This window comes from Hypanus sabinus, chromosome 14, assembly GCF_030144855.1.
Source record: "Hypanus sabinus isolate sHypSab1 chromosome 14, sHypSab1.hap1, whole genome shotgun sequence".
Classification (NCBI taxonomy): Eukaryota; Metazoa; Chordata; class Chondrichthyes; order Myliobatiformes; family Dasyatidae; genus Hypanus; species Hypanus sabinus.
In genome coordinates, this window is record NC_082719.1 from 16,079,989 (window position 1) to 16,105,491 (window position 25,503).

General features: G+C 40.4%; 1 protein-coding gene across 1 annotated transcript in view; it reads right to left on the reverse strand.

The window, feature by feature from the left end:
• The window catches only part of ank2b (ankyrin 2b, neuronal), an 801,710-nt gene that overhangs the window by 684,559 nt on the left and 91,648 nt on the right, over positions 1-25,503 (reverse strand). The gene's annotated exons all lie outside the window — the stretch shown is intronic.

Here is a 25,503-nt window from a genome sequence, read left to right on the forward strand (position 1 = left end):
TCCCTTTCATAATTTTATATGTTTCTATAAGATCTCCTCTCGATCTTCAGAATTTCACCAAGAACAGTCGCAGGTGACTCAATCTCTCCTCATAGTCTAACCCCTCATCTCTGGAATTGACCTGGTGAACCCCCTCTGCACTGCCTCCAAAGCCAGTATATCTTTCCTCAAGTAAGGAGACCAGAACTGCATGCAGTACTCCAGGTGTGGCCTCACCAGAACACTGTACAGTCACAGCATAACCTCCCTGTGCTTAAATTCAATCCCTCTAGCAATGAAGGTCAACATTCCACTTGTCTTCTTGATAGCCTGTTGCATCTGCAAACCAACATTTAGTGATTCATGCACAAACACTCCCAAGTCCCTCTGCACAGCAGCATGCTGCAATCTTTTACCATTTAATAATCTGCTCTTTCATTTTTCCTTCCAAAGTGGATACATTTACCAACAATGTACTCCATCTGCCAGACCCTTGTCCATTCACTTAACCTATCTATATCTCTCTGCAGACTCTCCATATCTTCTGCACAATTTGCTTTTCCTCTCAATTTAGTATCATCAGCAAATTTAGATACACTAAACTCAGTCCCACTTCCAGATCGTTAATGTATATCATGAACCCAGCACTAGCCCCTACGACACACCGCTCACCACTGATTGCCAACCAGAGTAACACCCATGTAACCCAACTCTCTCTGCTTTCTATTGGTTAGCCAATCCTCTAACCATGCTAATACATCTCTCCCAACTCAAACGCATCCATACCTCATGAGTAAGTTTTTTATGTGGCACCTTATCAAACACCTTTGGGAAATTCAAGTAAATAACATCCATCTATTCCCCTCTATTCACTGCACTCGTTATATCCTCAAAGAACTCCAGTAAGTTTGTCAAACAGAACCTGCCTTTGCTGAATCCAAGTTGCATCTGCCTGGTCGATCCATTTCTTTCTGGATGCCTTGCTATTTCTTTAGTAATAGCTTCAAGCATTTTCCCAACTACAGATGTTAAACTAACTAGCCTGTAGTTACATGCCTTTTGTCTACATCCGTTTTTGAACAGTGGTGTGACATTCGCTGTTTTCCAATCCACCGGGACTTGCTCAGAATTTTGGTAAATCATCACCAAACCCTCTACTATAACTTCTGCCAATTCTTACAGTACCCTAGGATACATTCCATCAAGACTAAGGGACTTATCTACCTTCAGGCCCACAAGTTTGCTCAGCACTACCTCTATATTGAGGTCCTCACCGCCCATCGCCTCCATAACCTCTCTCTTTGGCATGTTAGATGTGTCCTCCACAAAATAGTCATTCACAGCCACAGCCATTTCCTCATACCCAATATCATTTCCCCTTCTCGTCCTCCAGAGTACCTACCTTTAGCCACCTTTTTCCACTTGATATAATTATAAAAACTTTTACTATCTATTTTTATACTTCTGCTAGTTTTATTTCCCTTTCTTTATTGATCGCTTCGTGGTACTTTGTTGATTTTTAAAGTTTTCCCAATCATCCAATTTCCTATTACTTTTGGCGACATTGTACGCACAAGCTTTTAGTTTGATGCATTCTTTTATTTCCTTAGTCATCCAAGGCTGGCTCTCCCCACCTTTACTGTCCTTGCTTTTAACTGGAATATACTTTTGTTGAGCACCATGAAAAATTGCTTTGAAAATCTTCCACTGTTCCTCGACTGTCCCAGTCTACAGTACAGTATCCAGTTACAGTGGGAAATACTGAGACCCAGTGAGGATAATTTACCATTGTGATATTCATTTTGTCCCTTGCAATCCTTTTGCTTTTAACATATCTGTACAATAAGTTCATGTCTTCTTTTAAGATTCAAGATTTAAGTATATTTATTATCAAAGAATGAACAAATGATACAACCTTGAGATCTGCTTGCTCACAGGTAGCCACAAAGCAAGACACCCAAAAGAACCCAATTAAAGAAGAAAAATAAAAATATATAACCATATAACCATATAACAATCACAGCACGGAAACAGGCCATCTTGGCACTCCTAGTCCGTGCCGAACCCTTAATCTCACCTAGTCCCACCTACTAGCACTCAGCCCATAACCCTCCACTCCTTTCCTGTCCATATACCTATCCAATTTTACCTTAAGTGACACAACTGAACTGGCCTCTACTACTTCTACAGGAAGCTCATTCCACACAGCTATCACTCTCTGAGTAAAGAAATACCCCCTCGTGTTTCCCTTAAACTTCTGCCCCCCAACTCTCAAATCATGTCCTCTAGTTTGAATCTCCCCTACTCTCAATGGAAACAGCCTGTTCACGTCAACTCTATCTATCCCACTCAAAATTTTAAATACCTCGATCAAATCCCCCTCAACCTTCTACGCTCCAATGAATAGAGACCTAACTTGTTCAACCTTTCTCTGTAACTTAATTGCTGAAACCCAGGTAACATCCTAGTAAATCGTCTCTGCACTCTCTCTGATTTATTGATATCTTTCCTATAATTCGGTGACCAGAACTGCACACAATATTCCAAATTTGGCCTTACCAATGCCTTGTACAACTTGTTGTGCATTACATCCCAACTTCTGTACTCAATGCTTTGATTTATAAAGGCCAGCGTTCCAAAAGCCCTCTTCACCACCCTATCTACACGAGACTCCACTTTCAGGGAACTATGCACAGTTATTCCTAGATCTCTCTGTTCCTCTGCATTCCTCAATGCCCTACCATTTACTCTATGTTCTATTTGGATTATTCCTGCCAAAATGTAGAACCTCACACTTCTCAGCATTAAACTCCATCTGCCAACGTTCAGCCCATTCTTCTAACCGGCATAAATCTCCCTGCAAGCTTTGAAAATCCACCTCATTATCCACAACACCTCCTACCTTAGTATCATCGGCATACTTACTAATCCAATTTACCACCCCATCATCCAGATCATTTATGTATATTACAAACAACATTGGGCCCAAAACAGATCCCTGAGGCACCCCACTAGTCACCGGCCTCCATCCCGATAAACAATTATCCACCACTACTCTCTGGCATCTCCCATCTAGCCACTGTTGAATCCATTTTATTACTCCAGCATTAATACCTAACGACTGAACCTTCTTAACTAACCTTCCATGTGGAACTTTGTCAAAGGCTTTGCTGAAGTCCATATAGACTACATCCACTGCCTTACCCTCGTCAACATTCCTCGTAACTTCTTCAAAAAATTCAATAAGGTTTGTCAAACATGACCTTCCACGCACAAATCCATGCTGGCTACTTCTAATCAGATCCCGTCTATCCAGATAATTATAAATACTATCTCTAAGAATACTTTCCATTAATTTACCCACCACTGATGTCAAACTGACAGGTCTATAATTGCTAGGCTTCCTTCTAGAACCCTTTTTAAACAATGGAACCACATGAGCAATACGCCAATCCTCCGGCACAATCCCCGTTTCTAATGACATATTAAAGATCTCCGTCAGAGCTCCTGCTATTTTTACACAAACTTCCCTCAAGGTCTTGGGGAATATCCTATCAGGACCCGGAGATTTATCCACTTTTAAATTTCTTAAAAGAGCTAGTACCTCCACCTCTTTAATTGTCATAGGTTCCATAACTTCCTTACTTGTTTCCCACACCTTAGACAATTCAATATCCTTCTCCTTAGTGAATACTGAAGAGAAGAAATCATTCAAAATCTCTCCCATCTCCTTCGGTTCCACACATAGCTGACCACTCTGATTCTCTAAGGGGCCAATTTTATCCCTCACTATCCTCTTGCTTTTAATATAACTGTAGAAACCAGAAATAGAAACTGTAGAAAATAAAAGACCAACACTCAATGCACAAGAGAAATAAATTAAAATCACACAAACAATTGAAGCAGACACATGCCAAACCAAAACTGAGTTCTCAGATCGGAACCCTGGAGCAGCACGGCGTAGGCCGAAAGCCTCGCTGATCAGTTCTTCGTATTAGCAGGCATGGAGGACAGCAGCCAGGGCAGTCTTCACAGCCTCAGTGACATAGAGATGACCACTGCAGAGAACGAGTGAAATCAACTCTCATCCCCACCAACACCGTATTTTCAGTCAATCTGGGACGGCGCTTAAATTGACCAAACGCTGGAACAGCAAAAAGCTCCAGCAGCCTGGAAGAAGTGAAGATTGTGGAGAGTGAGTGAAATCAGCTCTTGCCTCCTACCTGGGCTGGTATTTAAATTGTTTAAACAACAAATCATACCTCACACTAAAAAGGCTCAGGGCCTAGACCACGCCAACCAGCAACTTACTCCAAGCCCAGATTTTGTCACCCCCAGCTCGAAGCAACACTAAAGCTCTTCAAATTAGCTCGGCACCCAATGTGATCCAACCTCGCCCCCAGGCCAGGTGTACGGGTATAGGAATTCCATCTACAACAATTCCACAATACACCATCTCTGCTCATGCCCAAACTCACCTTACCATCACTCACCCCTTCACTGTTTGCAGCAATAATTTAACACAATTTACTGCATTGGTATTGTTAATGATGTTTTTAGTCGGATTTCTTAGCTTTTTGACTAGCAGAATGTTGTTGCACACATTTAGTGGCACCACCTTAACTGGAAGATTTTTTTCAGTCCGCCTGATTTCTTCCTTTAAGTGTTCTTTTGCATTTCTTATAAGCCATAAGCTCCTCACTTGTGCCTATAAAAAGTAGGCATCCATACTCCCTTACCCCCAGAAGTTTTCATATTTTATCATTTTACAACACTGAAACACAATGGATTTAATTTGGCTTTTCTTTTGACACTGATCAACAGAAAAACTCTGTCGTGTCAAAGTGAAAACAGATCTCTACAAAGTGATCTAAACTAATTACAAATATAAAACACAAAATAATTGACTGCATAAGTATTCACCCTCTTCAAGTCAGTATTTAGTAAATGCAACTTCGGCGGCAATTACAGCCTTGAGCCTCTGTGCAAAGGTCTCTATCAGCTTTGCACATCTGGACACTGAAATTTTCACCATTCTTCTTTAAAAAAACTGCTCAAGCTGTGTCAGATTGCATGGAGATCATGAGTGAACAGTTCTTTTCAAGGCCGGCCATAAATTCTCAATTGGATTAAAGTCTGGACCACCCCAAGACTTGGCTACTCCAGGACATTAACTTTGTTGTTTTTAAACCATGCCTGAGTAGCTTTGGCTGTGTGCTTGGGGCCATTGTCTTGCTGGAAGACAAATCTTCTCCCAAGTCGCAGATCTCTTGAAGACTGTATCAGGATTTCCCTGTATCTTGCTACATTCATTTTACCTTCTACCTTCACAAGTCTTCCAAGGGCTTGTGGCAGTGAAGCATCCCACAGCATGATGCAACCACCACCATGCTTCACAGTAGGAATGGTGTGCCTTTGATGATGTGCAGCGTTCGGCTTACACCAAACACAGCATTCAGTCTGATGGCAAAAAAGCTCAATTTTGGTTTCATCAGATTATAGATCCTTCTTCCAACTGATTTCAGAATCTCGCACATGCCTTCTGACAAACTCCAGCTGTGATTTCACATGAAATTTTTTCAACAGTGGCTTTCCCTTTGACACTTTCCCATAAAGCTGAGACAGGTGAAGCACCCGGACAACAGTGGTTGTATGTGCAGCCCTCCCATCTTAGCCACTGAAGCTTGTAACTCCTCCAGGGTTGTCACGGGTTTCTTGGTGGCCTCCCACACTAATCTACTTCTTGCACGGTCACTCAGTTTTTGAAGACGGCCAGCTCTAGGCAAATTTATAGCTGTGCCATATTCTATCAATTTCTTGATGATTGACTTAACTGTACACCAAGGGATATTCAGTGAATTGGAAATTTTCTTGTATCCATCGCCTGGCTTGTGCTTTTCTTTTTTGTAATTTATTTTTTTATTGAAATTCATCAAACTAACATTTCCAATAAGATGTGCTTTTCAATAACATTTTGTGCAATTCCTTGGAGTATTCTTTTGTCCTCATGGTAGAGTTTTTGTCAGAATATTGACTCACCAGCAGTTGGACCTTCCAGATACAGGTGCACTTTCTACAATCAACTGAAACACCTTCAGTGCACACAGGTCCCCAAAAAAAGATTTCCATTGAACTAATTATGTGACTTCAACCTCTGTCTCTGATTTTCAGGGAGGCGGAGCAAAGTTAAGATGGCGCTAAACGCCGACTCCTTTGCTTGCATCTTCAGAAACAGCTCTATTTCCATCTTTAATATCTTTATTTTCCCCTTTCAGGGTTCTTTTGAAGACCCTGATCTGGAGTTACATGCTGACTACAGTTCTTTGCAGGAATGGGACCCGTTCTCGGGGGTTCAGGACTGGCCATAGTTCAGCATGCCAAGGGTTCAGCCTGACAGCTCGGTTCGAATTCAAAAGCCTAAGACCTCAGGGTTCTGGAGATGGGCAGATCGAGGGTCGGTGTCACAGCAGGAGACCCGTGTGTCAGGATATTTGCTGTGGGCCCAAAGACCCCGGGATCTTCGCAATCTTCAGGCGCAGAGCTCAAAAATAGTGACATAACGGACTTCTAACATCATAAACCAGTGAATTGTTTGTTACATCTCCTCGCTTGCTGGGAGAATTGAGACACCTCTTTCTCCCTTATTAGGGAGAGAGAGAATCTGCGGTATGTTGTATACCGACTGTAACGCAAAGTCTTTGGGGTGACTGCAAGTCTGTGTCTTTGCTATTGCTTTGCTCATGTTTGAGTGATTGGTGATGGTATCAACGTTTGCTTTTCTTTGCCAGTGGAGGAGGGGGATTTTTGCTTGCTGCTGCTTCAGCGCGGGAGAGAGGGGAGCTGGGTGGGGGGGACTTTGGGGTTACATTTATCTGTCATTCATTCTTTGCAGCACTTTTCCGTTTTCATGAATGTCTGCAAAGATGTATATTGTATACATTTCTCTGACATTAAATTGGACCTTTGACCCTTTGTCTTAAATATACCCAATGACTTGGCCTCCATAACCACTTGTGAATTCCACAGATTCACCACTCTCTACTAAAGAATTTCCTCCTCATCTCTGTTCTAAATGGACGTCCCTCTATTCTGAGGCTTTGTTCTCTGGTCTTAAACTCCCCCACCATAGGAAACATCCTCTCCACGTCCACTCTGCAGAGGCCTTTCAACATTTGATGAGTTTCAAAGAAGTCACCCTTCATTCTTCTGAATTCTGGTGAGTACATGCCCAGAGCCATTAAATGTTCCTCGTATAATTTTCATGAACTTCCTTTCAATCCTCTCCAAAGTCAGCACATCCTTTCTCAGATAAGGAACCCAAAACTGCTCATAATACTCCAAGTGAGGTCTTATAAAGCCTCACATTACATCCTTGCTTTGTATTCTAGACATAAGAAAGCCTCAGATGCTGTTAATCCAAACCAACAAACATAAAATGCTGCAGGAACTCAGGAGGTTAGGCAGCATCTATGGAAATGAATAAACAGTTGACGTTTCAGGTCAAGACCCTTCTTCAGGACTGAAATGGAAGGGGGAAGAGATGCCTGAATGAAAAGGTGGAGAGAGGAAGGAGGCTAGCTGGAGGGTGATAGCAGGAGCCAAGGTGGGTGAGAAAGGTAAAGAACTGGAGAAGACAGTATCTGATAAGAGATGAGGGTGGACCATAAGAGAAAGTGAAGTTGGAGGGGACCTGGGGAAAGTGATAAGCAAGTGAGAAGAGGTAAAAGGCCAGAGTGGGAAATAGGAGAATTGAATTGACTTTATTTCCTACAACCTTCACAGACATGAGGAGTAAAATTCTTTACATTACATCTAAATGTGCAATGTGTAATTTATAGTAACTTGTAATAAACAGTAGTAGTAAATAGTATGTACAACTGGATAGTCAATATAGCATAGAAATACAGTCTGATGGCCTGATGGAAGAAGCTGTCCTGGAGCCTGTTGGTCCTGGCTTCTCTTTCACTATTTTGCTTTAATGCTGCAGTACCATTTCCTAGATGGTAGCAGCTAGAACAGTTTGTGGTTGGGGTGACTCAGGTCCCCATGATCTTTCTCTTTACACACCTGTCCCTGAAAATGTCCTGAATAGTGGGAAATTCACATCCACAGATGCGCCGGGCTGTCCGCACCACTCTCTGCAGAGTCCTGCCATTGAGGGAATTACAGTTCTCATCCTAGGCAGTAATGCAGCCAGCTAGGATGCTCTCAATTGTGCCCCTGTAAAAAATCCTTAAGATTTGGGGGACTCAAGCCAACTTCTTCAGGGTAAGGGGAGGTTTGAAGCTACCCAGACTGAATACAAGGAGCTGCTCTTACACACTGAGGGTAGCCTCATCTTAGCACAAGAAGACCATCATGTTGGAATGGGAATGGAAATTGTAATTAAAATGTTAGGCCACCAGAAAGTTCCACTTTTGGCAGATGGAGCAAGTATGCCACTATTTACGACAGGTCTTGCCTATGTAGAGGTAGATGCAGGATAGGGAGCACTATACACATTAGACAACTGCAGCAAATTCACAGGTGAAGTTTTGCCTCACCTAGAAAGAGTGCTTAGGGCCCTCAGTGGAGGTGAGGGAGAGGTCAATGAGCAGGTGTAACACGGGCTGTTTTCAGGGGTAAGTGCTGGGAGGGAGATTAATTGGGAGTGGGAAGGTAAATATACATTTAATGGTAGGATCCCTTTGTAGATGGCGAAGATTACGGAGGATAATATGTTGAATGTGGAGGCTCATTGGGTGGTATGGAAGGACAAGAGGAACCCTATACCTGTTAAGGCGACAGGAAGATGGGGTGAGCACAGATATTCAGGAAATGGAGGAGACATGGGTGAAGGCAGCATCAATATGGGGGAAGGGAAACCCCATTCTTTGAAGAAGGAAGACATTGCAGATGTCCTGAAAAGGAAAGCTGGGAACAGATGTGGCAGAGACAAAGGAACTGAGAAAATGGAAGGTTCTCAGGATATAGGTGCCCAAGATGTACCATGAATATAAGGGCAATGTGGAAGCTCGAGGCAAAGTTGAAAAAAATTGTCAAGCTCTGCATGGGTGCATGAAGCAGCTCCAAAGCAATCAATGTAGCAGAGTAAGAGGCAAGTTCGGTATTGTCATTTAAAGCAAAATTGGATAGGTATATGGACAGAAAAGGAATGGATGGTTATGGGCTGTGCGGGTCAGTGGGACTAGGTGAGAGTAAGCATTCGACAGAGACATAGAAGGGCCGAGATGGCCTGTTTCCGTGCTGTAATTGTTATATGGTTATAGTAACAGTATCCCATCTGTTACTTTTTTGTCCATTCCTCTAATTTATGTAAGTCCTTCTACAGCCTCCCTGCTTCCTCAAAACTACCTATCCCTCCACATAACATCATATCATCCACAAATCTGGCCACAAAGCTATCAATTCTGCCATCCAAGTCATTGACAAGATATAAAAAGAAGCGATCCCAACACAGACCACTGTGGACATCAATAATCACTAGCAGCCAACCAGAAAAGGCTCTCTTTATTCCTAATCTTTTCCTCCAACCAATCAGCCAATAGTCCTCCCATACTAGTATTTTTAAGCAGCCTTACATGTGGCACTTTGTCAAAGGCCTTCTGAAAATCCAAGTACACAACATCCACCAATTCTCCTTTGTCTATCCTGCTTCTTATTTCTTCAAAGAATTCCAACAGATTTAGATTTAAGCCATTCAGCCTATTGAGACTGCTCTACAATTCCATCAAGGCTGATCCCGGATCCCACTCAACCTCATACACCAGAGTTCACACCATTTCCTTTGATGTCCTAACCTATCAGGAAACTATCAACCTCCACCTTAAATATACCCATGGGCTTGGCTTCCACCACAGTCTGTGGCACAGCATTCCACAGATTCCCTACTCTCTGCCTAAAAATGTTCCTCCATAACGCTGTTCTGAAAGGTCACCCTTCAATTTTGAGGCTGTGCCCTCTCTTTCTGGATACCTCCATACTATTACTCTCAACATTTTAAAGGAATAATTACCCTCAAAATAGTAAGAGAGAAAACAAAGTAAGGCAATAATAATGAAGGTGGAGAGGGCAAAGTGCTTTGCCACAATTATCATGGTACAGGTGGTGAAGACGATTGGGCAGATAGAGTGGATAGTGTTAGAGCAAATCCGCACATTACCACCAGAAGGAATGTTAACAAATATTTTGGTGAAGCAGTATTTCATTTGAGCACTAGCCTCCAATGGATAAGCAAAACAGACAGCTTGTCAATTAGTAAGCTGTTTCCTCTCTGTACCTAAGCTAAACCCATGCTTCATATGAACTTGAGATACATTATATTGTAAGGAATTTATACTTCCTTGAAAATAACAAGAGAAATTGTGGTAATGCTAAAGTTAATGTAATCTTATGAGAGTAGGACTGAACATCTCAGATCAGGACTTTAAAGTTTAAAATGAGATCTAATGGGCATGCTAAAATGACAATGAGCTATGTACAAATCATTTTTATTGACGTGAGCTAGTAAAGTTCAAAGTTCAAAAAAGTATCAACGTGCATAAAAGTCACAATACACAGCTCTGAGATCAATTTTCTTGTGGGCATATTCAACAAATCAATAGAATAATAATCATAACAGAATCAAAGACAGGCCCAACTTAAGCGTTCAAACGAATTATGCAAATACAAAAATAAAATATAATAATAATAAATAAATAAGCAATATAAAGAGAACATGAGATGAAGAGACCTTGAAAGTGAATACATTGGTTGTGGGAACACTTCAATAATGGGACAAGTGAGGTTGAGTTTGGTTCAAGAGCCTAATAGTTGAGGGACAGTAACTGTTCCAGAATCTGGTGGTGTGAGTCCTGAGGCTCCTGTGCTTTCTTCCTGATGGCAGCAGTGATAAGAAGGTATGGCCTGGGTGGTGGGGGTGCATGATGATGGATGCTCCTTCATGCAGATACACTCAATGGTTGGGAGGGCTTTGCCGATGATGGACTGGCCGCATCAATTTTCCGTTCCAGGGCATTGCTGTTCCGATACCAAGCTGTGATGCAGCCCCAGAGATCTGACCTGACCACGATGGTTACTTTTTGCCCACTGGCACTCCATACAAGCTACAGTCCAGTCACGCACATTCTTTCTGGGGCTGTGCCAAACAAACTTCTGTGCAACCAGTGTCTGAGGCCTGCCAGCTTGGATGCCAGAGGCCATGTATGTTGAAAACGCTCCTTCTCTGGTTTGCAGACAGGATGGGACTAGGGCAACAGTTTGAGACATTGCACAGGACAGAAACCCCAGCATCCCCAAACTTAAGCTGTGACTGCTGTTTGGTAAGCCTAGACCTCTGGGTCAGTAACTCGGTTGGCTGCCATGCCAGCATAGTCAAACCCTAAGTGTACAGTCTTAACAGCTGGACATGACAGGCAAGCAGCAATGGCCTTATTGTTCCCCAGTCATTAAAATCCAATATGTAGACCAGGTGGTGTTGCTGCCAGGTAGACCAAGGGTCTGATAGTTTGGCCATTGCATGCACAAGGGGTCAACGAATGCTGTGAAATATTGACCCTCTAGAAGAAAACGGAAATGGCGGACTGCCATATGGGGTTGAGTTAAATGTGCTGTACTTCTTTTTGGGGGTGTGAAACTGCTGACTAAAGGTGGTGAGTAGCTGCCACACATCTGCAACCAGCTGTTCGTCACAGCACCCAAAGCATGGTCTGAGGCATCAGTAGTAATGACTATGGGTGCAGCAGTAGAGACACATTAGAAAGAGCTCTTTTGGTATCATCAATTGCCCTGGTCATGTCTGCCAACCAGTCAAGCACTTGATTAAGGGTAATACCTTTAGGCGCACTATACAGGGGGAGCAAAAATTCAGCAGCTCGCAGAATGTAGTGGTGATAGAAATACACAAAGTGCAGCTTTTTTTTTATTAGTGTGCGGCAATGAGAATTACATGATTGCAACTACTTTTGATGGGAGGGATTTTGCTCCTGCTACGGAGATAGATTGGCCGAGAAAGACAATGACTGCCAACACAAACTGGCACTCGGCAGGTTTAATAATCAACCAGTGTTGCCTTAAGCATTCAAAAAGTGGGCAGGGATGAGATACATTTCAGATTTGGATGTACTGACAACAAGTATGTCCTCCAGATAAACAGAAAGAAAATCTAAATCTTTTAATACAAAGGACATCAGCCATTGGAAAGTCTGTGCTGCATATTTCAGTCCAAACAGCACACACAGAAACTCAATGAGGCCAAGTAGGGTTATCACAACTGTTTTGGGCATGTCCTCTGAGCACACGAGCATATGATGATAGCCCCTAACTAGATCTACTTTGGAAAAAAATTAACCTTCCAGTTAAACGAGCCAAAAAGTCTTGAATGTGGGACCAGGTAACAATCAGGAGTGGTGGCCTCATGAACGTGTCAGTAATCACCACATCGGCGGCAATCACCATTGGATTTGGGGACCATTTGAAGGCATGAAACCCAGAGGCAATTTGACCAGCATACAATGCCAAGCCTTTCCACATTGGCAAACTCAGCCTTCACGATTGCCAGCTTCTTTGGGTCCAGTCTACATGCACAGGCATGGACTGTGTGCCAGTTGTGGGAATGTGGTGCTCAACTCCATGTTTTGTGACTGCTGTGGAGAACATGGGCTTGACGAAGTTTGGGAATTTGCCCAGCAGTCGAGTAAACACGCATGCAGTGGTGCATATGCTTGGCAGTCATTGTGGGGAATTTACTGGGGGAGCAGGGTAACAAGCCAAAGTCCTTGACATACAAAAGCCAGCAATTCTTAAGATCAACTAACAGTCCTTGAGCACAGAGGAAATCTGTGCCGAGCAGGGGTCTAGCCAGGATGAAGTTCCATGTGTAACGTTACCCACTGAAGCAGATAATCACCCGCAAGTTTGGATCTGACTGCCGTTGGCAGCCTCCAGCAAGGTTTCATTACTCTTTGCCTTCTCGTCAATAGGCAATGTCAGCAGTACATGTCACACAGGAAGTGTCGCCCAGAAAGGGTGTCCATAAAGTACAGTAGATGATTCTGGCAGCTGCAACCCATGATGTTCACAGACCTCTGATGTCCCAATGTGCTAGCACTGTTGAAGCTTTAAGGTGGTCAGCCAAAGCGAGAATGGCAAAAGCACAAGACTGTTTCGCAACCGTGAGTGTCCTTCTGTTCAGGGCCTTGCTGACCAGGCTTATTGAGGCAGAGAAAGGAGGAGGAATGATGCACCACTGCCCAGCTGAGCATAGACTATCAGCCATTTTAGCAAGCTCACTCCACACTATAGTCCTTCACAGGTGCATTAGCGAGCGCTACATGAACAAGATCAGGCATTGAGTTCTTAAACAAGGATGGTGATCTCCCAGGAGAGACGGCATGTGTTCCATTAGCTCCAAAGGCTTAGAATCACCAAGACCAGGTAAGAAGAGCAACTGTTTGGTGCCCTCTGACCAATAGGCCAGAGTTTGCAGTGATGGGCATTCATCGTGTTCAGGTGGCTGTTCAAGCAGACTCACCATTCTTACAGCCATAGAATTGCTGAGCATAGTAGTATAATTTGGTGTCATCCGCAGCGATTTCTCGCAGAGCAAACTGGGCCTCAGCTTGTATGAGTGTCGGCATTTTGCTCCCAAAACTCCAACAGTTTCAAAGTGACTGCATTCACCAACGTGTTCAATAATTCTGGAATCAACTGACAGCATCAAGGCTACCAATATAGGTTTTCGCAAATAAAACAAAGTGAGATGTTTTATATTTAATGAAACCCATAACACATTTTATTGAACTCCAAAAGCTAAAACACAAAAGTGCATAACAAAATTTCTCCCATTTCCAATACCCTACAAAAGCACAGACTACTGATTCTTTGCAATTCCACAACTGCTCCTCTGCCTCTTGCAACCTCTTCTCTGTTACCTAATCTCTGGAGCCTTGCTCTTTAGCCTCTGCCTGTATGCAGGTAGGAGAAGGACAGCCAAGTGATCAGATCTACCAAAATGCAGACTGAGCATGGATCAGGAGACATTCCTTATCTTAGTATAACAGTGGTCTAGTGTGTTGGGACCTGTGGTGCTACAGGTTATATGCTGATGGTATTTGGGCAAGGTTTCTTCAAACAAGCCTGGTGGAAGTCCCCGGCTATGCATCGGGATAGCCTGCTTCTTGTTTGGAGATGGCAACATGCAGTTGATTATAGTCAGCTGCTGGTGGTAAGTACACTGTGATCAAAATTATGGAGCAGAACTCCTTTGATAAATAGAAGAGATGGCATTTGATCATTAGGTATTTAAGGTCAGGAAAACATAAGTATGACTATACCCCCTCCTCAGAGCACTGAACACACATCTTCATGTTTTCCCTTTTCTGAATCAGCAGTTCAGTCCATTCAGTCAATCAAGCACCTTTCCCATTTGACCACTGTAACAGGGAGGCATCCAAGTTTTGCTCAGACATGGAAAACAACAGTCTCTCATTTCCTTCTGATATGCAATCTTGCCCTCAGGTCCTCAACTTCATTCTCCAGGAATTTCACATTTGCTAACAAGAAGTTGGGTAGAGGGGGCTTATCCCAAATGAGAGAAAATCTGTAGACACTGGAAATCCAAGTAACATGCACAAAGTGCTGGAGGAACCCAGCAGACCAGGCAGTATATATAGAAAAGAGCAAATAAGTTCTGATGAAGGGTCTAAGCCCAAAATCTGTGGATCATTAAAAGTACACTAATCTAATTGTCACTAAAATAATTAAAGAAAACTTTATTTTTTTAATATGTTGAGTGTTATTTGACACATGGAACTTCTTTCCAGTAATATTGTGGTGCAGTTTTGGTCCCCTAATCTGAGGAAAGACATTCTTGCCATAGAGGGAGTACAAAGAAGGTTCACCAGATTGATTCCTGGAATGGCTGGACTTTCATATGAAGAAAGACTGGATTGACTAGGCTTATACTCACTAGAATTTAGAAGATTGAGGGGGGATCTTATTGAAATGTATAAAATTCTAAAGGGATTGGACAGGCTAGATGCAGGATGATTGTTTCCGATGTTGGGGAAGTCCAGAATGAGGGGTCACAGTTTAAGGATAAAGGGGAAGCCTTTTAGGACAGAAATGAGGGGAAACTTCTTCAGAGTGGTGAATCTGTGGAATTCTCTGCCACAGGAAACAGTTGAGGCCAGTTCATTGGCTATATTTAAGAGGGAGTTAGATATGGCCCTTGTGGTTAAACGGATCAGGGGGTATGGAGAGAAAGTAGGTACAGGGTTCTGAGTTGGATGATCAGCCATGATCATACTGAATGGCGGTGCAGGCTCGAAGGGCCGAATGGCCTACTCCTGCACCTATTTTCCATGTTTCTATGTTTCTATATCAGTGCCAGAATTCACAATTAATTTTTAAAAGAAAGTACATCAATATTTTAAAAAGAGCACATGGAGAAAAGGTCTGAACATGGTGATTAAGTTTAAAGTTTCGAGCACATGAATAAGAGTATTTTCTCCTATGATTTAAAGTTCCATTAGAATTAAAGCAAGACACAGTTGTATATTACAATATACTACTTATATTACAATATAACAGTAAATGCAGCCAAGCATTCAGTAATTGGCATTGGTTTTAAGACAATTAAGATCCAGATGTAAAAACAGAATTGAAAAATGTCTTAGATCCAGAAAATGCATTTCAACACAATAAGGAACTAAGTGGGAAGAAGAGTATGTGGCATGTCTCCTTAAGAGCTCAATCAAATGCAGAACATTGCTAGATCAGGAAAAATAGGCTCATTAGAGGAATGCAGAAAGACAGAAACTGGAAAGGGACAAAAAATTGTGATAGGTTAGAGTTGACAAACAAGAAAACTACTGTTCTGATGAGAAACAAAGTTCTATTCTAGGTTGGAACGCTATACCAAGTGTCATGAATGCTTTGTTGTTCTCAGTAAATGCAATCAGTGTACAAATCAAGCATAGCAAAAAGCTTAGAGTTGAACATTAAAAATTATGATCTCAACAAGTAATAAGAACATAATCTTCTTCACCAAGTCATTTTAATTCCCATGTACTTAAGCTTCTAGTGAGTGGTTGAAATAATACAATCACATATCATTTAAGGGGCAAATTTTTCTAAGAGAAACAGAAGTACAAGTTTTACTAACAGTAAAAACTAATGGCTAATCCTCAACTAAAAAAAAGTTCACAATTTCGGAAACCAGACTGAAATACGTTAAGAGCTACCTGAAGAACTGGGTTATTTTATTGGGGTGATTGAGAGGATATTTATTAAGGAGTTTAAAATTAAACACTCCTGATTGTTTCTTCTTGTTGCTCTGTTTTGATCCATGGAAAGGATAAACAAGAAGTGGAGTGGTGAAAAGTGAACAAAAAAAGTGTAATAATGATTTGTAATGTATGGAGGAATTTAAGGTGGCGGGTTATATGGGGGGGCAGGTTTTAAGGGTCGGCACAACATTGTGGGCTGAATGGCCTGTACTGTGCTGTTTTGTTCTTTGTTTTTATTGCATGAAAGCACTGGAAACAAATCTGATCACAACTTCCAAAAGAAAAAAGATAAATGTGTTAATCTAATTAATTTGGGAATTTAAAAAAATCATATTTTTTAATTTCAGCTCTTCTTTGAGAGTGCAGGCACAATCCAAGTGGCCTTTTTCTACCTGAATACTACACGATTCATATAATTTTGATCCAAGTTTTATATTAGCAGTGACCAGAGTTCTCAGGGAGGGATGCACCCTTCCAAAGGATGAAGCCCATAAAGTTCATATCTGTAGGAGCCTGATTAGTCTCTCATTCAAATCTCAATTAAAGTGCTAGTTGATGAGAAGATGAAAGCACATCTTCAAGAAAAAAGGAAATCAAGTCTTCTCTTCTTAAGTATGGAGTAACATACTGCTGCACTGGAGATAGAGTGGCAACTCAGATTCAGCAAAGATCTACAGTAGCCAGGGATAATCCCAAGGCTAAGGATCTGGGATTCATCATCACTTGCTGTGAACAGCAAATCAATCCTGTCCCACCTGAGGCTTTAAATGAATTTAGCAAGGCCACATTCTGAGCGATCCTTTAACTAACGCAGTTTAAGAAGAAACGTACTGGTTGTTCTAACAGTAAAGTGTCACTTTCTCAATTAAGATGTATGAAATTCCAGTGCAGGCAAGGCATGTTGAAAAGTCAGGGATCAAATTTCAAAATGTCACCATGACATCCAGTAAAGATCCACCATGTAGATTATTTTCTTTTGATTTGGAGTTGTACAAAGTAACACTTTAGGCACATTTTAAATGTCATTTTAGAGGGTCAAGTGCAGCATGAAGATGTGCATTCTCAGTAAGTCCATTTCAGATCACTGTTTGCAGCAGAGTTCTCTATCCTGACCAGATTCTTCTGCTATTCCTGATCTGGCATTACCAAAACGTCATCACCTTTATAGCTGCCTATGGGATCCAACCATTAAAAATGCACTAGCTGACCTTTCAACTGGACATTAATACAAAAGAGTCACGAAGGACACATCATTATCATGACTAAATCAGTCAGATTTATCAGGTCAAAACATGAAAATAAATTATTGTGTGGTTATAAATGATGAAGGACCAAATCTCAAAGTTATGGTGTTCTAAGAGAGCACAATTAGTTGCATCTTGGGAAATCTGAGGCTTATACATCCAGGATTTGTCAATTTGCTCTGCTGAAAAGCTCCCTGCTAACAGAATGTTTAAAAGGTTGGTCTGAAAAAAAATGTTTTCCAAAAAATATTCTCATGTTGCATTCATACAGGACCCATAATCATCACAAGGTCAGAAGGTACATGCAGAATAAATCTGCCCTTCATTTCACTTGATTTTGTCTTTCATGAAATAAAGAGCCCCAGTTTCTTAGCACTAAACATCTAGCTGCGACTTAAATAGTTCCAGTCTCTTGCCCTCTGCCACCTTTTCTGGTAACCTGTTTCAGATATCGATCACTCTGTGTAAAGTAATATTTTTGTCCTAAACCTGTCCTTCACAACCGTGAACATGTGCCTCTCCTTCTTGCTGCATCTGAAAATATTCTAGGTTATTTTCTCCATTTTATGCACATAAATCTTGCATATCACACAGTTATTCCTGTTTGAGATCAAGACACTGACGTTTTCAAGAATGCCCATCCTCAACTTCCAACTCCAGAAATCAAATCTTTTGCTTTTGAGAACAATTTTGATTGTCAATAATAGACTGGAAAAAGGATAGAAAAGAGAATGAAAAGTTAAAAAAAAAATAGGATTTTTCAGCTAGGTTGACTAAAATTACGTAGGCAGTGTAATCTTCATAGATCTATAGACAAAACAGTTTTGAACTAAATGAAACATGAAATAGAACTATGATATGTTACTTTGGGAAAAGTAATGTATCATAGCTAAAAGTAACATATTATAACTAAAAGTTATAAGATTGATTATGCCAGTACATGCTATTCTCCAATTCCATATATTGAACAAAGATTTTGATTTTGTCTCTTTTGACCTTAAAATCCAAATTTAAAAATGAGAAAATAAGGGCAATGTTTCTTTCTTGAACCAATGCCTTCAAATTTTACTAAAAGATTGTTTGAAATAAATTATATAAAATTTTTCATTTTCCCCACATAAAATATTTATGGATGCAATATCTATAATCATAAAAATCCACTTATTCAAAAAGAGCATAGCTTAATCAAATTGGGTATAGCACTGTTTACCTCCTGTAAAGGGATCCACATCTGGATATGATCAGGAAAATATCACAGCTAGCATAACATGTGGGCTATCATACTCATTTCTTCTAAAGTTATAGGTTTCTTCTAAAGTTAAGGTGTATTGGCCTTCATCAATCGTGGAATTGAATTTAGGAGCCGAGAGGTGATGTTACAGCTACATAGGATCCTGGTCAGACCCCACTTGGAGTACTGTGCTCAGTTCTGATCACCTCACTACAGAAGGATGTGGAAGCTATAGAAAGGGTGCAGAGGAGATTTACAAGGATTTTGCCTGGATTGGGGAGCATGCCTTATGAGAACAGGTTGAGTGAACTTGGAGCAATGGAGGATGAGAGGTGACCTGATAGAGGTGTATAAGATGATGAGAGGCATTGATTGTGTGGCTAGTCAGAGGCTTTTTCCCAAGGCTGAATGTTTGCCACAAGATGACACAGGTTTAAGGTGCTGGTGAGTAGGTACAGAGGAGATGTCAAGGGTAAGTCTTTTACTCAGAGAGTGGTGAGTGTGTGGAATGGGCTGCCAGCAATGGTGGTGGAAGTGGATACGATAGGGTCTTTTAAGATAGGTTCATGGAGCTTAGTAAAATAGAGGGCTATAGGTAAGCCTAGTAATTTCTAAGGTAAGGACATGTTTGGCACAACTTTGTGGGCCGAAGGGCCTGTATTGTGCTGTAGGTTTTCTATGTTTATTACAACATACACATCATTTTCTTCCACTTTATCACATGAAAAATTAATGTTGCAATCCCTACAAATTGAGAAAACCCAACAACTCAAACAAGTACATTATCAGTAACCTCTGTCAGTAGCTAGATTGAAATCACTGCTGGACTCATAATGATATGATTATGCAGACATCCAATGAAGAGAAAAGAATGTCTTTCCTCTTACTCTTCATTTGATTTGTTTGTTTACTATTGTAACAACACTGTAACAGTCAGTAATTACTGTAGAAATCCTGATTTTGTGCATATTCATCTGTATTCTGATTATAACTGTAGATAGTAGTGGTCTTTTACAGATATAACATTGTAGTATTTACCTCACTCAATCATGCTGTACTGCTTGTTGGCAATTAATTTGTCCTTTTGCTATGCAACTTGTGTTTCTATTTGACTGGTCTTAACAACTGTCATTCATGAAAGGAATGTTCCAGAACTAAACGTAGAAATATATTCTGGTTGAAGAATTTGGTAGGTTGTAATTCTTTTTTAATGTACGGCGTCAGTAATAGAACTAATATGCCATAATAAAATGAAGTGACAAGGGGTTAAAACAAAGTCTCAGCATTTTAATGTTTATGTCAAAGTTATACAAATAAAGGTTAGCTTCAATCTGTAGGTCATTTAAAAAGTGGGTTCTCTTTTTATCTCCAATCCCCAGCCCATGTCTCTTCATTGTCACAACATAATTGTACATTAATTCTCACTTTCATGCTACCATGTTATCATTACCACAACAATGACAATGTTCCTATTTCACTTCTTCACCATTCCCAAAGCATTTTCAATAAAACATTGCCACAAAGCTGGACAAAAAGGAGTTAATTAATGTATTTAGCTTCCTTGTCTAATGTACATTACTGAAACTATAATTACTAAGCCCTGTAAACACAGGGCTACCAACTGCATTATTACCCACAATACATTATTATGAACACTAATGCCAACTAATGTACTATGCCAACAAAACCATTAACAATATAGACTGGCTGTCTGCAAAATGGCTTCAAAGCCACACCAACTTGCCAAAGAGCACTACTCATTTTTTCTAATTTTGACTATTTTAGTCAAATTAAAATGGTTACACATTTTTCCAAAAGGGACATCTAGTGAATTACAGTTTTAAATCAAAAGGTTTTAAGAGGATTTTGGATTCTATTGGATTTACCTATGAATTTAGGAAATCTGCACAGTTAGATTCAGCATCATTTCTTTTATTCAAAATTGTAATGTGACAATAATGAAGATTATTTCATGACTGCTACTCCATAATAACAATTTATTTGAGAATATTTGAAACTGTTAAATAATATTGTATTAAAATACTGTAAGATCATTGATTAGAGAGCCACTGTTGAAATAAAATGGGCAAAAGTAATTTGATGTTGCTGACAAAGTGGGAACACAAAGGCAAGGGTGGGGCTATTTCCTGTCAGCACAATCTTCCAATGATCAGACAGTTAAGACAATCTTTTTTTTACCTTGAGCAGCTCCCTGATTAATGAAAAGAAAGTGATACAGATTTTTAAGATAACAGAAAAATGTAACTGTATATTAGCATCTGCACGTTAAACATCACTTTCTCTATCTTGCAGTTGCACTGAAGTCTGCACTTGCATTAACTGTATTGTTCACATCCAAAACAATAAACAAAAGGATGTCACAGCAACGAGAAGCAATCGACAATAGTCAAAGGACAAACAGAAAAATATATTTTAAAAATCAGTGACACAAACAAAACGTCTGATTGTAATGGTTATTCTACACATATATCGCTAATTAAAAGAGTCGACTTAAGAAAAAATGTAAATCAATCATACTACTTATTGAAACAGAATAAGTGTGCAATAATACATTAAATCTTTAAATACAACTTCAAATAAAAATCACTAATAATTTACCACTATTTCATGAACAATACAAGCAATTACACACTCACTTATCTGCTGCTTATTCACCAAACTATATCGGAATCGTCAAACACGAAGATGCGCTGAGCTTGTTAGTCCTTACAAATGCCAGCTGAAAGATTTCTAGCTGACAATCTGTTCTTGATATTTCAACATTAATACATGTGTTTCCATTCCACCAGTCACAGCTCACCTAAGATCACATGATTGTCAAATTACATCACAGCCGGCCACACCAATCGCTATTCTCCCTATGCCTATTTTTTCCTGCCTCTTCTATTATTCATCAAAATATTCCTGAACGGGTGGGGGAATTCACTTATGTAGTTAGTATAGGGTTTTTATTGTAAAATTCACAATAGATTTAGTCATGCAATATTAATGGAAATAACAAAGTCTTAAATCACTTATCAATGCCGTCATTTAGTAATCTGATTTATTTGTCTGCATTGTCTCGATTGTCAGTATTGTTTCTGCTTGAGAACTAATTTAGTTACAAACATACTGTGACAGAAAAACCAAAACGGGTTTCTTTTGCATTTACTTAAAGGATGCTGCCACGCTTGATGTATGTTACATTGTTTCTACAAAGAGAGTTTTGCTTCATAACGTTTATAAAATCTTTTCCAATTTAAGGAGATTAATGATCTAGTGAATGACGTTGTTTGAGCATGTGAATATGCTGACAATTTATTAGCATCCAATTTTAGGAAAACGGGAAACAGCAACAGCATAACATTATTGTAACTTTACTTAGCTAAAAACTTTTGAGCAAATTCGTTAATATTATGGTGGATTACATGTCTAATTATTTTCTTCAATGGCTGTTATTAAATCACAAACGACATATGGCTCTGCCCCGTCTCTTCAATTCAATCTGTTCTTTCAGGACTCAAATGATCTAATTGCCTGGTCTAAAGGAGTGAGCCTCCCGCATCACACAATGAAGAAATACAAATCATGAAAAAATTTAAACAGAAGCACACTGTCAACAATTTCAGTGCATTAAAACCAAGGCATTTTTAAACTGATATGTTTCTTAAAAGAAATTCAAGCTCAATCTCACAAGAAGCTTGTGATTTGATATGCAGAAATTAAGCTCACATGATCTACCACATTTGTTCCATTTGTTACTCATTGTCACTGGCTCATGTCATAAAACACTTCGTCAAAAATAGGTCTGCAAAACGATAAGTTAAAAACTGTACAGGTCTTAAAACATATTGCCTAATTAAGTATCTATATAAATGCCTCCACCATTTCCTCAGGCAACCACTCTCTGTGGAATAACTTACCCCTCAGATACCCTTCAAACTTTCCTCTCACCTTAAACTTATATCCTTGTGTTTTTGATCCTTTATCATAGGAAAGACATTTTATCTGTCTACTCCTCCCATTTACTTTTATCAGTTGATTCCTCGGCCTCATTTATTTCAAGGAAAACAAGCACAAGCCATCAAATTTCTCACCGTAACTAAAATAATACAATCCTGCAGAATCCCGGTGAATTTCCTCTACACTCTCAAGTCATTTTTATCGTCATTTCAACCATAACTGCTGGTACAGTACACAGTAAAAATGAGACAATGTTTTTTCAGGACCATGGTGTTACATGACAATACAAAAACTAGACTGAACTACATAAAAAACAACACAGAAAAAAACTACACTAGATTACAGACCTACCCAGGACTGCATAAAGTGCATAAAACAGTGCAGGCATTACAATAAATAATAAACAGGACAATAGGGCAGTAAGTTGTCATTCCAGGCTCTGGGTATAGAGGAGTCTGATTAGCTTGGGGGAAGAAATTGTTACATAGTCTGGTTATGAGAGCCCGAATGCTTTGATGCCTTTTCCCAGATGGCAGGAGGGAGAAGAGTTTGCATGAGGGGTGCATGGGGTCCTTCATAATGCTGTTTCCTTTGCAGATACAGCGTGTAGTGTAAATGTCCGTAACGGCGGGAAGAGAGATCCTGATGATCTTCTCAGCTGACCTTACTATCTGCTGCAGGATCCTGTGATCCAAGATGGTGCAATTTCCAAACCAGGGAGTGATACAGCTGCTCAGGATGCTCTCAATACAACCCCTGTAGAATGTGATGAGGATGGGGGGTGGGAGATGGACTTTCCTCAGCCTTCACAGAAAGGAGACACTGCTGGGCTTTCTTTGCTATGGAGCTGGTGTTGAGGGACCAGGTAAGATTCTCTGCCAGGTGAACACCAAGAAATTTAGTGCTCTTAATGATCTCTACCAAGGAGCCATCAATGTTCAGCGGAGAGTGGTCACTCCATGCCCTCCTGAAGTCAACAACCATCTCTTTTGTTTTGTTCACATTCAGAGACAGGTTGTTGACTCTGCACCAGTCCGTTAGCCGCTGCACCTCCTCTCTGTTAGCTGACTCATCGTTCTTGCTGATGAGACCCACCACAGTCGTGTCATCGGTGAACTTGATGATGTGGTTTGAGCTGTGTGTTGTAGCATAGTCATAGGTCAGCAAAGTGAACAGCAGTGGACTGAGCACACAGCCCTGGGGGGCCCCCTTGCTCAGTGTGATAGTGTTGGAGATGCTGCTCCCGATCCGAACTGACTGAGGTCAGTCTCTCCAACCCAATCATTATACATTCTATAATGATTGTATAATTATAAAGTTTGGTGACCAAACTTACACTGTACTTCAAGTGTGGACTTACAAGTGTTTTGCAAAGTTTCAGTATAATGTGATAGTTTTTATACTCTGTGCCATGACCTATGAAGGCAAGAATGCCATGTGTCTTCATCACCCTATCCATGTATGTTGTCATTGTCAGGAACTAAGGATGTGTCTCTCAGTTCATCCACATTACCCAAACACCTACTGTATTTGACCTATTCACACTTGACTTTCCAAAGTAAAACACTTCACACATTTCAGGATGAAGTAGAAATTCAAACTATAGCAGCATATATCCAACTATATGCTACTGTACCCTTCATGAACCTTCCTTACCATCTACAACACCAGCAATTTTTCACACACAAATTTTCCAATCATACCTCCTACAATAACATGCAAGTTAACACAGATTACAGACTATTCCCACCACTTGTCACAGGGTTCCAATAAAAAAAATTCTTCAACCATTACCTTCCGTGCCTTGTCATCAAGTCAATTGTGGTTTCAATCTGTCAACTTATTCTTCATGTGCCTTAACTTTCTAGACCACCTTACCATGCAAGACCTTGTCAAAACCCTTACTAACATCCATATAAATACACCTATCCCCCTGTCCATTTCCCTCCAAAGATGCCACCTGATCCTTTGAGTTCCTCCACCTTCTTGTTTGCTATTCCAGATTCTAGTACTGGCAAGTGGCTGCCTTCATCAATCTCCTTTGTTATCTCGTCAAAAAAGGTCAATGGAATTAGTGAGAAAGGATTCCTCTCCACAAAGTCATAACAATTATCTCTAACCAGTCAAGACCTTCTCATATGCACATAATTCTTGTCCCTTATAATTTCTTCCAATAACTTCCTTGGCATTGAAGCTCAATAACCTGTATTTATCTGGCAATTTAAAGAAATCTTTATTTCTCCTATAATATCCTTTTGACATTACAAAGACCTTTTTTTCATTCTCTGATTAGTTTACTGTTAATTTTATGCCCACAGTACCAAGCAAACCTCCAAGAGGACCACAACCTTGTTGTGGAATAGAGGCTTGTGCAGCTCACTAACCCAGAGAGCCATGTCAGTTAGAGGTCAGGACTTTATGCTTTGTCTCTTGGTAGGGGTCACCTATGTGAAACAGATCAAAGGGTAGAGGTCAGACTAGGAGGATATCCAGTCCTCCAGGTTCCAGGGCTCAGCTCAGGGCTAACAACCCTTACTGGTAAAACAAAACTGTTATGGAAATAGCAATTAAGAATCCTTTTACATCTGAAGTGGCCAAGGACACACAGAGATGTAGGACTTCCATCACTGCTATAAATGATAGCAGCGTAACAGGCGGTGAGTAAGTAAGTAAGTACCAATCAATCAAAAAATTTTAAGCTTCCAATTCAATCTAACTTGTAGATTTGTTTGAAAATGGAGACTGCTTAGAAAATGGAGACACTTGCTATAAGCCACTACTTGGAACCAGATAGAAA